Below are 17468 nucleotides of genomic sequence, written 5' to 3'. Positions count from 1 at the left end.
ACACGGAGCCCTCTGGCAGTGGAACGTGGGGACGACGACACCCTTTCGGACCCGGAGGAAAGAGGGACGGCTTGTGCCTGACCACGCCCCCGGCCTGCTCCCGACGGTGTTTATTCAACCGGTTGTCTAAGCGTATAACCAAATTGATAAGCCCGTCGAAATCTTGCGGTTCCTCCTTAGCCAGCAGATGCTCCTTCAGGACCGGAGACAGTCCGTTTACGAAGGCGGCACGGAGCGCAACGTTATTCCAGCTGGACCTCGCAGCCACGATGCGGAAGTCGACTGCATAATCAGCTGCGCTCCGGCACCCCTGTCTCATTGACAGCAGCACGCTCGAGGCGGTCCCGCCTCTGTTGGGATGATCAAACACCTGTTTGAATTCCCGTACAAACCCAGCGTATGACGTTAGGAGCCACGAATTCTGTTCCCAAAGCGCCGTAGCCCAGGCGCGTGCCTCACCTCGAAGCAAATTAATCACATAAGCCACCCGGCTGGCATCTGATGCGTACATAACTGGACGCTGTGCAAAAACGAGCGAACACTGCATTAAGAAGTCTGCGCACGTTTCGACACAGCCTCCGTACGGTTCTGGAGGGCTTATGTAAGCTTCAGGGGGACGGTGGGGGGGTTTGTTGAACGGCCAGTGGAACGTCTGTATGTAGCCCAGGGCCAGCAGGAGGAGTCACTGCAGCAGCGCTCGAGTCGCGCGCTTCCACTCTGGCAGTGAGATCCTCCACCCTCCGATTGAGGACTGCATTCTGCTTGGCTACCAGATTTAACTGAGCGGTGAAAGCGGTAAGGATTTGCTGCAGATCGCTTACCACGCCTCCTGCTGATGCCTGCGCTCCTTGTTCTTCCATTGGCTGTTCAAGCTGTGGTTGACGCCCCTCGGGATCCATGACGAATGGCCGAGAAATCCTGTTGGGAAGGTGTCGTAACACGGACCTGCAACAGGGGGTGCAAATGAACGGACAATGGATAAGACAAAGAGTAACAATTTAGTGTTGTGAAACGCACAACTGGATACAGACAAAAATATATAATGCCAATTAAACACAAGGTGACGTGCGGGCAGGCTCGAAGATAGGAGACCTCTGGCGATCGAAGAGCCGGGACCCACACAGCTTCCACCACCAACGGCCTGAAGAACACTGAAGCCGCCAAGTCCTGAGTCCCCAGGTGGTCACCGTCTTCTGTTGCAGACCCTGGTACTGCTGGCAGAAGATGAAAACAGTTAATGGTGAGTGTGTATCCACACACCCAGTAATCCTTCACCCACAGGTCTTCAGGGAGGGAAAACCTCCTCCTCCGATACAGAATCACCCGTGCAGCTCCTGACAGTTGCTCCTTGGATGGAGTGAGAGGCGAAGACGTCGCAGACTCTCACTGCACGCCAATCCAATTATTACAGACTTCAGGAATATGGCTGCACACAGAACAATAATTAGTCTCAGAAAGTATGAATTGCAGAGAATTACTTTAACGGTAGCTGATTTCTCGGCGAGGAGGTGGAGTAATAATCCGGCTTTTGTAGGGAAGGTGGTGATTGGTGACAGCTGGTGTAAATGAGTGACAGCTGTCACTCTCTGTTGTCTCGGCGCCCTCTCATGCTTGAAGCCCGCACTCCAAGCAGGGCGCCGACTGGTGGTGGTGGGCCAGCAGTACCTCCTCTTCAGCGGCCCACACAACAGATGTACATCCACTCGCCAGGTGGCATGACAAGGAACACCGTCTATCAAGAGGCTCTTCAAAACTAATGGTCAGAAAACACTAAGTGAATTTCATGAAGAAATATTTCTCCATTGGAAAATTTACATTTGCTGTTTAAAGCCATTTTATGTTTGTAAAATTGCAATGTAAAAACAGTGAAATACACCACTACCTCAATTTTGATTAATTGATATTTACATTTACTGTTATCTATCTTTTGTGTGTAATTTTGTTATAAATTTGATTGCAAAACAAAGTCTGCATGGTACAACTTCAATTGTGTTTGTCTTTTAACTAAGTATTTCCACTTAGTTTGGGGAGTCCACCTCGTATAGTTCTGCTGGAAAAACTTTAGCCCATTAAATATTACATTTGTACAGTGGTGGGCACAGATAACCAAAAAATTAACTTCGATAACAGATAATCAGATAACTGAAAAGTTATCTTCGATAAAGATAAAACAATAAACCACCCACAAATGTATCGGAAGTTACAGATAACCGATAACAGATAAATTCCAATATTATTTCTTGCACATTTACAACTACTAGTAAAACAAATTTAATAGCTTCTAATAATATTAAAAATAACAACAAACCCAAACAATAAGACTACACTTTATTCTTTCAACAGTCTGCCCCTGCTGGTAGCTTTTATATACTACAGCACTCTGAACACAAAGGCACCCTGTGACCCAAACAATGAGACCACACTTTTCTTTCAACAGTCGGCCCCTGCTGGAAGGTCTTGTTTATTACACCCCTCCCAGCACAGAGGCCCCTTAAAAGCAGCCGTAAAGCCAGCTCTCTATCAATTACAAAGCTCCAGTCATGTGGAGGTCTTGAAAAATAAAGTCATACTGAGTTGAGAATGTGCGCATGTTTGCGCACATTCTCTCCACATTCTTTACAACATTCATTTGATGTTGTAAAACATGCTTTACAGTGTGCGAGATGATTTTTCATGCAGGAATTTTTTGGACCAAGTTTCAGGTTAATCGTGTGTCTTGCATCGTGTAGTGTTAATGGAGTATCAAGCTGCGGTCAACATCTGATGCCCACCTTCTGATCGCCGATCGTATGGTCGAATGAGAATCAATGCTGTTTGATTTATTATTGTGGTCAGCCGTAGTGAGGTTATCCTGCTGCTGAAAGCTACAAGCAGCATCCAACCGTTCGCACTGTGCCTGTGCAAACACTGTAGAGCTGTCTTGTAATAATGTTATTATTATTATTATTATTATTTTGCAGTTGTTTTGTTTTTAAACTTCATTTGTAAAAAAAAAAAAAAGCCATTTGCAAAGCAACAAAGTTGATTTGACAATCATCTGACATAACCGGGGTCAAAATAAATAGAACACTGCCATCTACTGGTTCCCAGACACTGCCATGAACACTATCCATCAATCAATCAATTTTATTTATATAGCGCCAAATCACAACAAACAGTTGCCCCAAGGCGCTTTATATTGTAAGGCAAGGCCATACAATAATTACGTAAAAACCCCAACGGTCAAAACGACCCCCTGTGAGCAGGCACTTGGCGACAGTGGAAAGGAAAAACTCCCTTTTAACAGGAAGAAACCTCCAGCAGAACCAGGCTCAGGGAGGGGCAGTCTTCTGCTGGGACTGGTTGGGGCTGAGGGAGAGAACCAGGAAAAAGACATGCTGTGGAGGGGAGCAGAGATCAATCACTAATGATTAAATGCAGAGTGGTGCATACAGAGCAAAAAGAGAAAGAAACCCTCAGTGCATCATGGGAACCCCCCAGCAGTCTAAGTCTATAGCAGCATAACTAAGGGATGGTTCAGGGTCACCTGATCCAGCCCTAACTATAAGCTTTAGCAAAAAGGAAAGTTTTAAGCCTAATCTTAAAAGTAGAGAGGGTGTCTGTCTCCCTGATCTGAATTGGGAGCTGGTTCCACAGGAGAGGAGCCTGAAAGCTGAAGGCTCTACCTCCCATTCTACTCTTACAAACCCTAGGAACTACAAGTAAGCCTGCAGTCTGAGAGCGAAGCGCTCTATTGGGGTGATATGGTACTATGAGGTCCCTAAGATAAGAAGGGACCTGATTATTCAAAACCTTATAAGTAAGAAGAAGAATTTTAAATTCTATTCTAGAATTAACAGGAAGCCAATGAAGAGAGGCCAATATGGGTGAGATATGCTCTCTCCTTCTAGTCTCCGTCAGTACTCTAGCTGCAGCATTTTGAATTAACTGAAGGCTTTTCAGGGAACTTTTAGGACAACCTGATAATAATGAATTACAATAGTCCAGCCTAGAGGAAATAAATGCATGAATTAGTTTTTCAGCATCACTCTGAGACAAGACCTTTCTAATTTTAGAGATATTGCGTAAATGCAAAAAAGCAGTCTTACATATTTGTTTAATATGCGCTTTGAATGACATATCCTGATCAAAAATGACTCCAAGATTTCTCACAGTATTACTAGAGGTCAGGGTAATGCCATCCAGAGTAATGATCTGGTTAGACACCATGTTTCTAAGATTTGTGGGGCCAAGTACAATAACTTCAGTTTTATCTGAGTTTAAAAGCAGGAAATTAGAGGTCATCCATGTCCTTATGTCTGTAAGACAATCCTGCAGTTTAGCTAATTGGTGTGTGTCCTCTGGCTTCATGGATAGATAAAGCTGGGTATCATCTGCGTAACAATGAAAATTTAAGCAATGCTGTCTAATAATACTGCCTAAGGGAAGCATGTATAAAGTGAATAAAATTGGTCCTAGCACAGAACCTTGTGGAACTCCATAATTAACCTTAGTCTGTGAAGAAGATTCCCCATTTACATGAACAAATTGTAATCTATTGGATAAATATGATTCAAACCACCGCAGCGCAGTGCCTTTAATACCTATGGCATGCTCTAATCTCTGTAATAAAATTTTATGGTCAACAGTATCAAAAGCAGCACTGAGGTCTAACAGAACAAGCACAGAGATGAGTCCACTGTCTGAGGCCATAAGAAGATCATTTGTAACCTTCACTAATGCTGTTTCTGTACTATGATGAATTCTAAAACCTGACTGAAACTCTTCAAATAGACCATTCCTCTGCAGATGATCAGTTAGCTGTTTTATAACTACCCTTTCAAGAATTTTTGAGAGAAAAGGAAGGTTGGAGATTGGCCTATAATTAGCTAAGATAGCTGGGTCAAGTGATGGCTTTTTAAGTAATGGTTTAATTACTGCCACCTTAAAAGCCTGTGGTACATAGCCAACTAATAAAGATAGACTGATCATATTTAAGATCGAAGCATTAAATAATGGTAGGGCTTCCTTTAGCAGCCTGGTAGGAATGGGGTCTAATAGACATGTTGATGGTTTGGATGAAGTAACTAATGAAAATAACTCAGAACAATCGGAGAGAAAGAGTCTAACCAAATACCGGCATCACTGAAAGCAGCCAAAAATAATGATACGTGTTTGGGATGGTTATGAGTAATTCTTTCTCTAATAGTTAAAACTTTATTAGCAAAGAAAGTCATGAAGTCATTACTAGTTAAAGTTAAAAGAATACTCAGCTCAATAGAGCTCTGACTCTTTGTCAGCCTGGCTACAGTGCTGAAAAGAAACCTGGGGTTGTTCTTATTTTCTTCAATTAGTGATGAGTAGTAAGATGTCCTAGCTTTACGGAGGGCTTTTTTTTTATAGAGCAACAGACTCTTTTTCCAGGCTAAGTGAAGATCTTCTAAATTAGTGAGATGCCATTTCCTCTCCAACTTATGGGTTATCTGCTTTAAGCTGCGAGTTTGTGAGTTATACCACAGAGTCAGGCACTTCTGATTTAAAGCTCTCCTTTTCAGAGGAGCTACAGCATCCAAAGTTGTCTTCAATGAGAATGTAAAACTATTGACGAGATACTCTATCTCACTTACAGAGTTTAGGTAGCTACTCTGCACTGTGTTGGTATATGGCATTAGAGAACATAAAGAAGGAATCATATCCGTAAACCTAGTTACAGTGCTTTCTGAAAGACTTCTAGTGTAATGAAACTTATTCCCCACTGCTGGGTAGTCCATCAGAGTAAATGTAAATGTTGTTAAGAAATGATCAGACAGAAGGGAGTTTTCAGGGAATACTGTTAAGTCTTCAATTTCCATACCATAAGTCAGAACAAGATCTACTGGCCAGTAGATGCTAGATGGCAGTAGAGGCCTTCAAAACAAATTCTAGATAATCCCTGTCTGCTCACATTTAAAATGTGTGGAACCCAAAATGCACTGCTGGGCAGAGCATGTGCTCACAAAACTTTAAAAATTAGCACATTACTTTAAAACTAAAACATATATCTGATATTTTTACTTTATGAAACTTCAGACATGACAGTAATTTTACATAACTTCTCCAAAATTACTTTGGTTAAAATTTGAACCATAAGTTAAAAATGTATGCCTCTGGATGACTTAGGTCATATTGCCAGCATATCAGTATGGTGTTAAAGGAAATGTTTTTTCTTTGTCTGCAGAGGATTGAGATGTTTTTTATACAAGCAGTTCTCTTCTGTTTGCAAAGGTTATAACTGTGTGTCTGTTACAAAACTGTTAACAGGTGGGTGCTGAACTAATTTTAAAAATGCTTGTCGCTGTTCAGCTTTGTTTATTTTGTTATCGGACAAAAATTAATCGGAAGATAATTAGTCCGATAATGGATTTTAAAGTTATCTAAAAAAAAAATCCGATGCTGAAAACATTATCTTCGATAATTATCTATTATCGGAAGTGTGTCCACCACTGCATTTGTAAGACATCAGCCTTACAAAAACAAATGTTGGGCAATTGTTTTGATTAAAATGATTGGCATTTGGCCTATGTCTAAAACAGGTTAAGCTGGGCAGCGCCTGGTACCCCAGCTAGTATATGTATATAAAACCGAACTGCTTTAAGGCATGTAATTGTGAGGATAACTTCATGTCATGATTCTGAAACTCAGCAAAATTAATTGAATTGTTAAACAGCTTGAAAATGTTTGAAAGTACCTCATTCACATTCACATGCTGAAATATCTATATGTTAAAAGTGTGAGTGCGTGTGGGCTTGAGTTTATTCAGCAAGTTCATTGTAAATGCGTAATATAATTGTAAATACATTAAGAATACATGCAAGACACAAGAAAGTGAAACACTTATTTCCATTGTGGCCAATTTAAGAATCAAATGACAAAATAGAAGTAATAATAAAATAAATTAGCAATATAGATAATAATAATAGTGTGTATAAGATAACAAGAACCTAAACATTTTTTAAATACATTAAGACGGTAAATTAACATAAAATAATTATGTAGATCAAGCCGGTAGCGTGTTACTGACTCACTATCATCCTACATACGGAGAATATTTAGGCTCCTCTCTGTCATTCCACCATCTTCTCTGCTTACGACACTCTTAGGCTTCTTAAAAGTCCTCCTCCCTACTTTTATCAGTTTGGCACCTTGGAAGTTTTCTTAAAGCCTAAGGTGCTTTGCAGACAACTTTCATCTTGCCAAGGGAAAATTCTAAGAAATGTCTATGAATTTTAGGAATTCTAAGATTGATCTTAGAATAACGTCACTAGGAGCTATTTTCATGGCATGCTTCATGGTTACTGGCCCAAGTCTTTATGGGTCCTGGTGCTCCCCTGTATGGTTGTGAGACTTGGATCCTAACCAGTGACCGACTGTAAGATGATGTCTGGATATTTTTGTTGCCCGGTCTCTTTGGAGGATCCTTGGGTATGTTAAATGACCTTGTAACAAATTAATGATTTCTGAGGGAGACGAAGATGAGTTGTATCACTTGCATGGTGTGTGGTGCATTTCTTTGTACATGATTCTGAGGTGCTTGAGGGAGGACCCCAGCAGCTTAAGAAAGCCAAGGGGACGCACACATATCACCGTGGCTGCAACAGGAAGTTGGTTATTTTAGAGATGTGGGTAATGGACTGGGTGTTTGCCTTCCAGGATCCAAGGAGGTCCTATGTTGTAATGGATGTGTTAAAGCACAACACCAGTGGATGGTCCCAGACTAAACCTGGCTAATTCCAGTAGGCAACAGCTAGTAGCTGTTGTCATTATGGGTGGGAAAACTGAATTTGGCCATTTTCTGGATCTTTATCTGATCAGATGGGACACATATTCTTACACATCGGTAACAACATAAAGTGTCCATGTGGGATTAGTTGTATCACAAACACTGCAATGTGAACCACTCCCATTACTTGGCAAACAACAACAGTGGTGGGGCACGAGTTGCTGCTAACCGATAATTATCGAGCTAATGTTTTCATTATCTGATTAGCTTTTGCAGATAACTTTGAAAAACATCAAGCGGACTAATTCAGCATCATCACTCACACATCTTCAACCGCTTTTCTGGGTTTGGGTCGGGGGGCGACAGCTCCAGCAGGAGACCCCAGACTTCCCTTTCCCATGCCACATTGACCACCTCTGACTGGGGGATCCCGAGGTGTTCCCAGGCCGATGTGGAGATATAATCTCTCCACCTAGTCCTGGGTCTTCCCCGGGGTCTCCTCCCAGATGGACGTGTCCTGGAACACCTCCCTTGGGATGGACCCCGAAGGGCATCCTTACCAGATGCCTGAAGTCACCCCAGCTGGCTCCTTTCAACATGAAGGAGCAGCGACTCTACTCTGAGCCTCCCACGGATGACCGAACTGACTTCTCACCTATCTCTAAGGGAGACACCAGCTGGTGGGCATGGGTGTTGGCACTGGGGGGCAGATGGCTTGCTGTTTGGTTTGGGTGCCGTGGTTTCTGTGGGGTGGGGTATTGCCCTGTTTTCGCTTAGGCAGTCTCCCGATCTTGGGCTTGGTGTCTGGGGTGGGGTCCGGGATGGGGGTGGATTGGGGGCTGGGGGGGTCCTGCAAGCTGCTCTGGGAAGGTCTCAGTTGTCTGGGGTGCATTCTGTGCTTCCTTGCCCTGGGAGTGGGTCTCGCCTCTTTTCTCTGGGGGCTGGGCCCGCCTTCGTATTGCTGTGTGGTCCCTGCTCAATGTTCTGTGTTCAGTTGCAGTGGCTCATTTTGCCCCCCGTGCTCGGCCACCGCTCGCTCCTCCCTCTTGGGGCCATGGCCAGGGTGGTGTGGTTCTGTGCTCCCCCACTCTTGGTGGGCCCATGCCGGTGCCCTGTGTGCTTCGCTTTAGTAGGGGGTTGCTTCATGTGCCTCCGTTGGGGGGGGGGGTGTCGGGGGTGCATTTCTGCGCCATTGGGCCGCTCCCCTGTTGGTCCGTCGTGCTGCCACAGTGGCTCTGGTGGCTGCCCTTCCTGGCCCCTGTGCCCTTCCGCTGCCCTGTTTTGCCTGGTTTCTCCTGGGGCCCTGCGTCCTGGACCCATTTCCGTCATCGCTTGCAGTCAGCTGTATGGCTTCTGACGCGCCGGAGTGGTCCATGTCATAAGGTAGGGTTCTGTACTTTTATCTTGGCCCAACACACCAGCCACAGTAGTGATCGGATATATAGCTGTGATCTGGGTTTCTTTGTGTGGGTTGGTTATGTGTTCATGGCTGACACCACAATTCAGTTTGGGTGCTCTCAAGGGGATCAAGACTCTGGTGTCCTAGATTAGGGTATGAATGCTCACTAACTAGACAACAGACTGTCGCTGTCACTGCTTATGAGCTTACTGCTCACTGTTTATGTGTGGTAGTTTGTCCTGGCATGTTTTATGTTGGGGACCCGTCTCCTCGGTGTCTCACTTCACAGTTATTGCTATCACCACTTGTCTTTCGTTTTTGTCTGTCTTCATGTTGTTTTGGTGGTCGGTCCTTCCTGATAGAAGTTGTCAGTCAGCTTTGAGTAGGATGATGTAGGCTGATCGGGAAGGGCAGATGGGGGTCACACATGCACACCACATTCACTCACGCACTACATACCTTCTGTCATGCAAGACTAAATTGCATATATGTGTATTAATTTTCATAAATGGTTCTGCCAGTGTGGCATTTACCACTACTATATATGCAGATGGGGGAAAAAAAAAGGGGGGGGGGGGGGAGACACCAGCCACCCTCCTGAGGAAGCCCATTTCGGCCGCTTGTACCCGCAATCTAGTTGTTTTGGTCATGACAACACTCATGACCATAAGTGAGAGTAGGAATGAAGATTGACCAGTAGATTGACAGCTTCGCCTTTTGGGTCAGCTCCCTTTTCGACACAACAGTATGGTAGAGCGAATGCAATACTGCCCCTGCTGCGCCAATTCTCCAGCCAATCTCACGCTCCATCATCCCCTCATTCGTGAACAGACCCCGAGGTACTTGAACTCCTTCACTTGGGGCAAGGCCATATTCCCTAACCCGCAGGAGGCAATTCATCTGTTTCCTCTGAGAACAATGGCCTCAGATTTAGAGGTGCTGATCCTCTCCCAGCCACTTCACACTCAGCTGTGAACCGATCCAGTGAGTCTTGGAGGTCACCAGCCAATGAATCCAACAGACCACCTCATTTGCAAAAGCAGTGATGAGACCCTGAGTCCACCAAACAGCAGCGGACTAATTATGTTCCGATAAATTTTGGTCTGATATATTTTAGACCCCTAACATGTTTTTTACAGCCGTGGTGAACAAAGCTTAACAGTTACAAACATTATGAAGTCTGATAATCAAAGATTTGAATTACCTACTTGTTTTGTAGTAGAGTGAACAGTTCTATCCTCTGCAAACAGAGAAGAGCTAGTTCCAGGAGCAACCACTTCCGTCCTCTACAATTAAAGGAGAAACTGGTCACAGAAAAAGAGAAAGAAAAAAAAAAAAAGATCATTTCTTTTGACCCCATACTGATGCACTGGCAATATCACCCAAGTCATCCAGAGGCATACAGTTTTAACTTATGGTTAAATTTTAACCAAACTAATTCAGACAAGTTATTAAATTAAAGTCATGTCTGAAGTCTTATAAGTGAAAATAGCAGGTATATGTTTTAGTTTTAAAGTAATGCACTAATTTTGAAGGTTTTAGTGTGGACATGCTGTGTCCAGGTGCATTGTGGGTAATCTCAGTACATTCTCGACAGAAGAAATGCATTTTGAGATGCTCTTGATCAGGCTCCACACGGACAACAGCATTAAACCCTTTGTATATTGTGCCGAAAACTCTCGTGAATATATTTTCTGGGTTTATAGATGTTATTGTGTTTGTTTTATGTAAAAATGTCAGAAGAAGCTCAGGTTGCTTCTTCATTATTTTCAATTGGAATCATTGTGAGCTGCAATTGCTTCCCATTTGCTCTTTAGAGTCCTGCTTATGTCAAACACTGTCTGTTGTCTTCGTTCCAGAGTAATATATATATAAGTATGTCTGAAATTCAGTTTGCGATTATTAAATCCCATGCATCTTAAATGTAGCAAACACAGATTATCTGGAATATTTGTTTTGGCAAGTTTCACGGTCCTCTACTTGCCATCTACTGGCCAGTAGGGTTCATGGCGGTATGAGGGTCTGGATGCCAGTAAATGGCAGCGTTCTGTTTATTTTGACCCATGTTATATGACGGTTGTCTAATTACAACTTGAGATTTTGGCTTTTGCAAATGGCTTCTTTATTTTACAAACATTAATGTGTTGGATTTACATAGAATGAATGAGTCAACCAATCAGTGTTAGCAGAGGCTCATTTACCCATAATCCCTTTGGCATCTGTCTGTGTTTGTTACAAACTTCAGAATTAGGGCATTATTTAAATTAAAATATATGTGTTATATTTTAACTTTGTACAAATGACAGAACTGACATTAATAGAGTTATTCTATCCTGATTAATTTGATGATTTTAAATCAAAACCTTAAGTCAAAACTGCTTTATTTTCCAAGACCTCTGCCTCACTGCAGCACTGCTGTGTTCTGTTAAGGGATAATGACTTGTGTGTGCAGGGTTGAGCTTAGCTTCTCTCAATTGTGTCACTGCTGCAAAATATTTAGTAAACAGGAGTTTCCTGCAGTGGGCAAGGCACACAAAAATGGAAGTGCTGCCTCTGTGGTCACCTTTGATGCTACCAGAAGAGACCGTGGTGTTAAAACTCAAAATCAGCTTGTTACTAGTAGCAACTGTACCAGAAGCAATACTGAAAGTTATAGGTTAGCTGTAGCTTCCTGTAGATTTTTGGGTGGTTTATTGGTTTAGCTTTATAAGAGATAACTCTTCAGTTAGCTTATTAGCTGTTATCGAGGCTAACTTTTTGGTTACCTGTGCCAACCACTGAACATCAATGTGATAATCTAGGTCAGGGGTGCCTCAAGATCTACCTTCCTGACACTCTTAGATGTCTCCTTGTTCCAACACACCTGAATCAAATGAAAGACGCATTAGCAGGCTTTTAATGAGCCTTTCAGATTCAGATATGTTGGAATAGGGAGACAACTAAGAGTGTCAGGAAGGTAGATCTCAAGGTCCGAACTTGGGCACCCCTCATCTAGGTTCATCCAGACTCTCTGCGGCATATCAGCACGATCCAGGAGTGCGCACACAATTATAAACATATTCCATTTTGATATTATAGCTACCTGAAATCAAGTAGTGTTTTGTGTCTCATACGAGTATATAATATATATCAATCAATCAATCAATCAATCAATTTTATTTATATAGCGCCAAATCACAACAAACAGTTGCCCCAAGGCGCTTTATATTGTAAGGCAAGGCCATACAATAATTACGTAAAAACCCCAACGGTCAAAACGACCCCCTGTGAGCAAGCACTTGGCGACAGTGGGAAGGAAAACTCCCTTTTAACAGGAAGAAACCTCCAGCAGAACCAGGCTCAGGAGGGGCAGTCTTCTGCTGGGACTGGTTGGGGCTGAGGGAGAGAACCAGGAAAAAGACATGCTGTGGAGGGGAGCAGAGATCGATCACTAATGATTAAATGCAGAGTGGTGCATACAGAGCAAAAGGAGAAAGAAACACTCAGTGCATCATGGGACCCCCCAGCAGTCTAAGTCTATAGCAGCATAACTAAGGGATGGTTCAGGGTCACCTGATCCAGCCCTAACTATAAGCTTTAGCAAAAAGGAAAGTTTTAAGGCTAATCTTAAAAGTAGAGAGGGTGTCTGTCTCCCTGATCTGAATTGGGAGCTGGTTCCACAGGAGAGGAGCCTGAAAGCTGAAGGCTCTGCCTCCCATTCTACTCTTACAAACCCTAGGAACTACAAGTAAGCCTGCAGTCTGAGAGCGGAGAGCTCTATTGGGGTGATATGGTACTACGAGGTCCCTAAGATAAGATGGGACCTGATTATTCAAAACCTTATAAGTAAGAAGAAGAATTTTTAAAACTATTCTAGAATTAACAGGAAGCCAATGAAGAGAGGCCAATATGGGTGAGATATGCTCTCTCCTTCTAGTCCCCGTTAGTACTCTAGCTGCAGCATTTTGAATTAACTGAAGGCTTTTCAGGGAACTTTTAGGACAACCTGATAATAATGAATTACAATAGTCCAGCCTAGAGGAAATAAATGCATGAATTAGTTTTTCAGCATCACTCTGAGACAAGACCTTTCTAATTTTAGAGATATTGTGTAAATGCAAAAAAGCAGTCCTACATGTTTGTTTAATATGCACATTGAATGACATATCCTGATCAAAAATGACTCCAAGATTTCTCACAGTATTACTAGAGGTCAGGGTAATGCCATCCAGAGTAAGGATCTGGTTAGACACCATGTTTCTAAGATTTGTGGGGCCAAGTACAATAACTTCAGTTTTATCTGAGTTTAAAAGCAGGAAATTAGAGGTCATCCATGTCTTTATGTCTTTAAAACAATCCTGCAGTTTAGCTAATTGGTGTGTGTCCTCTGGCTTCATGGATAGATAAAGCTGGGTATCATCTGCATAACAATGAAAATTTAAGCAATGCCGTCTAATAATACTGCCTAAGGGAAGCATGTATAAAGTGAATAAAATTTATTTGTCCTAGCACAGAACCTTGAGGAACTCCATAATTAACCTTAGTCTGTGAAGAAGATTCCCCATTTACATGAACAAATTGTCATCTATTAGATACATATGATTCAAACCACCGCAGCGCAGTGCCTTTAATACCTATGGCATGCTCTAATCTCTGTAATAAAATTTTATGGTCAACAGTATCAAAAGCAGCACTGAGGTCTAACAGAACAAGCACAGAGATGAGTCCACTGTCTGAGGCCATAAGAAGATCATTTGTAACCTTCACTAATGCTGTTTCTGTACTATGATGAATTCTAAAACCTGACTGAAACTCTTCAAATAGACCATTCCTCTGCAGATGATCAGTTAGCTGTTTTACAACTACCCTTTCAAGAATTTTTGAGAGAAAAGGAAGGTTGGAGATTGGCCTATAATTAGCTAAGATAGCTGGGTCAAGTAATGGCTTTTTAAGTAATGGTTTAATTACTGTCACCTTAAAAGCCTGTGGTACATAGTCAACTAATAAAGATAGATTGATCATATTTAAGATCGAAGCATTAAATAATGGTAGGGCTTCCTTGAGCAGCCTGGTAGGAATGGGGTCTAATAGACATGTTGATGGTGTGGATGAAGTAACTAATGAAAATAACTCATACAGAACAATCGAAGAGAAAGAGTCTAACCAAATACCGGCATCACTGAAAGCAGCCAAAGATAACGATACGTCTTTGGGATGGTTATGAGTAATTTTTTCTCTAATAGTTAAAATTTTATTAGCAAAGAAAGGCATGAAGTCATTACTAGTTAAAGTTAAAGGAATACTCGGCTCAATAGAGCTCTGACTCTTTGTCAGCCTGGCTACAGTGCTGAAAAGAAACCTGGGGTTGTTCTTATTTTCTTCAATTAGTGATGAGTAGAAAGATGTCCTAGCTTTACGGAGGGCATTTTTATAGAGCAACAGACTCTTTTTCCAGGCTAAGTGAAGATCTTCTAAATTAGTGAGACGCCATTTCCTCTCCAACTTACGGGTTATCTGCTTTAAGCTGCAAGTTTGTGAGTTATACCACAGAGTCAGGCACTTCTGATTTAAAGCTCTCTTTTCAGAGGAGCTACAGCATCCAAAGTTGTCTTCAGTGAGGATGTAAAACTATTGACGAGATACTCTATCTCACTTACAGAGTTTAGGTAGCTACTCTGCACTGTGTTGGTATATGGCATTAGAGAACATAAAGAAGGAATCATATCCTTAAACCTAGTTACAGCGCTTTCTGAAAGACTTCTAGTGTAATGAAACTTATTCCCCACTGCTGGGTAGTCCATCAGAGTAAATGTAAATGTTATTAAGAAATGATCAGACAGAAGGGAGTTTTCAGGGAATACTGTTAAGTCTTCAATTTCCATACCATAAGTCAGAACAAGATCTAAGATATGATTAAAGTGGTGGGTGGACTCATTTACATTTGAGCAAAGCCAATTGAGTCTAATAATAGATTAAATGCAGTGTTGAGGCTGTCATTCTCAGCATCTGTGTGAATGTTAAAATCGCCCACTATAATTATCTTATCTGAGCTAAGCACTAAGTCAGACAAATGTCTGAAAATTCACAGAGAAACTCACAGTAACGACCAGGTGGACGATAGATAATAACAAATAAAACTGGTTTTTGGGACTTCCAATTTGGATGGACAAGACTAAGAGTCAAGCTTTCAAATGAATTAAAGCTCTGTCTTTGTTTTTGATTAATTAATAAGCTGGAATGGAAGATTGCTGCTAATCCTCCGCCTCGGCCCGTGTTACGAGCATTCTTGCAGTTAGTGTGACTCGGGGGTGTTGACTCATTTAAACTAACATATTCATCCTGCTGTAACCAGGTTTCTGTAAGGCAGAATAAATCAATATGTTGATCAATTATTATATCATTTACTAACAGGGACTTAGAAGAGAGAGACCTAATATTTAATAGACCACATTTAACTGTTTTAGTCTGTGGTGCAGTTGAAGGTGCTATATTATTTTTTCTTTTTGAATTTTTATGCTTAAATAGATTTTTGCTGGGTATTGGTGGTCTGGGAGCAGGCACCGTCTCTACGGGGATGGGGTAATGAGGGGATGGCAGGGGGAGAGAAGCTGCAGAGAGGTGTGTAAGACTACAACTCTGCTTCCTGGTCCCAACCCTGGATAGTCATGGTTTGGAGGATTTAAGAAAATTGGCCAGATTTCTAGAAATGAGAGCTGCTCCATCCAAAGTGGGATGGATGCCGTCTCTCCTAACAGAGACCAGGTTTTCCCCAGAAGCTTTGCCAATTATCTATGAAGCCCACCTCATTTTTTGGACACCACTCAGACAGCCAGCAATTCAAGGAGAACATGCGGCTAAACATGTCACTCCCGGTCCGATTGGGGAGGGGCCCAGAGAAAACTACAGAGTCCGACATTGTTTTTGCAAAGTTACACACCGATTCAATGTTAATTTTAGTGACCTACGACTGGCGTAACCGGGTGTCATTACTGCCGACGTGAATTACAATCTTACCAAATTTACGCTTAGCCTTAGCCAGCAGTTTCAAATTTACTTCAATGTCGCCTGCTCTGGCCCCTGGAAGACAATTGACTATGGTTGCTGGTGTCGCTAACTTCACATTTCTCAAAACAGAGTCGCCAATAACCAGAGTTTGATCCTCGGTGGGTGTGTCGTCCAGTGGAGAAAAACGGTTAGAAATGTGAACGGGTTGGCAGTGTACATGGGGCTTCTGTTTAGGGCTATGCTTCCTCCTCACAGTCACCCAGTCGGCCTGCTTTCCCGGCTGCTCGGGATCTGCCAGAGGGAAACTAACGGCGGCTAAGCTACCTTGGTCCGCACCGACTACAGGGGCCTGGCTAGCTGTAGAATTTTCCAAGGTGCGGAGCCGAGTCTCTAATTCACCCAGCCTGACCTCCAAAGCTACGAATAAGCTACACTTATTACAAGTACCATTACTGCTAAAGGAGGCCAGGGAATAACTAAACATTTCACACCCAGAGCAGAAAAGTGCGGGAGAGACAGGAGAAGCCACCATGCTAAACCGGCTAAGAGCTAGTAGCTGCGCTAAGCTAGCGGATTCCTAAAAACACACAAAGTGAATAATGTGTAAATAATTGAGAGGTGATTCAGCAGAGGGAGTGCTTTAGTTAAGGCACGTGAAGATTACACTGTGAAACAAATCGTTATCTAGTTAACTAGATCAATCTAACTGCGTAGATTAAACAGCTAACAGATACAGAAAAACACCGCTGTGCTCTGGAACAGGAAGTGATACAATACCTCAGTGAGAGCCAACCACCAGTAGAGGCAAGCAAGCAAGCAACTCATCTCTTTATATTATCTTTTGATAATATAAAGAGATGTTTACAAATTAGATGTTCCATACCACTTCAAAGGCTACTACTACAGTTATGATCGATAATCTACGCTATTGATAGATATTGTGGCTCCGGCATGTTCTGTTTGGAAAGGGTTCTGTGTTTCATCTCAATATATTAGATTTTTTTCCACATTCTATTATAAAATAAAATGCATCTGGAAAGTCTTGACAGCACTTCACTTTTTCCACATTTTGTTCTGCAACAGCCTTATTCCAGTATGGAGTAAATTCATTTTTCCCCAAATTCTACTCAATACACTCCATAAGGACAACATGTTTTTTTCCCCAAATTTACTAAAAACAAAAAGTAATAATTCAAATGTATATAGGTATTCACACTCTTTGCTCAGTACTTTGTTGTTGCACCTTTGGCAGCAATTACAGCCTTCTGCCTCTTTAATGCACTGTCAGCTGTGGGACTGTACATGAAGAGTTCACGCACAAAACCCTGTATCTCCACCAGACCACTC

This window comes from Thalassophryne amazonica, chromosome 1, assembly GCF_902500255.1.
Source record: "Thalassophryne amazonica chromosome 1, fThaAma1.1, whole genome shotgun sequence".
NCBI classification, from domain to species: domain Eukaryota; kingdom Metazoa; phylum Chordata; class Actinopteri; order Batrachoidiformes; family Batrachoididae; genus Thalassophryne; species Thalassophryne amazonica.
The sequence above is the reverse complement of the archived record's forward strand: the minus strand, read 5'-3'. Positions refer to the sequence as shown.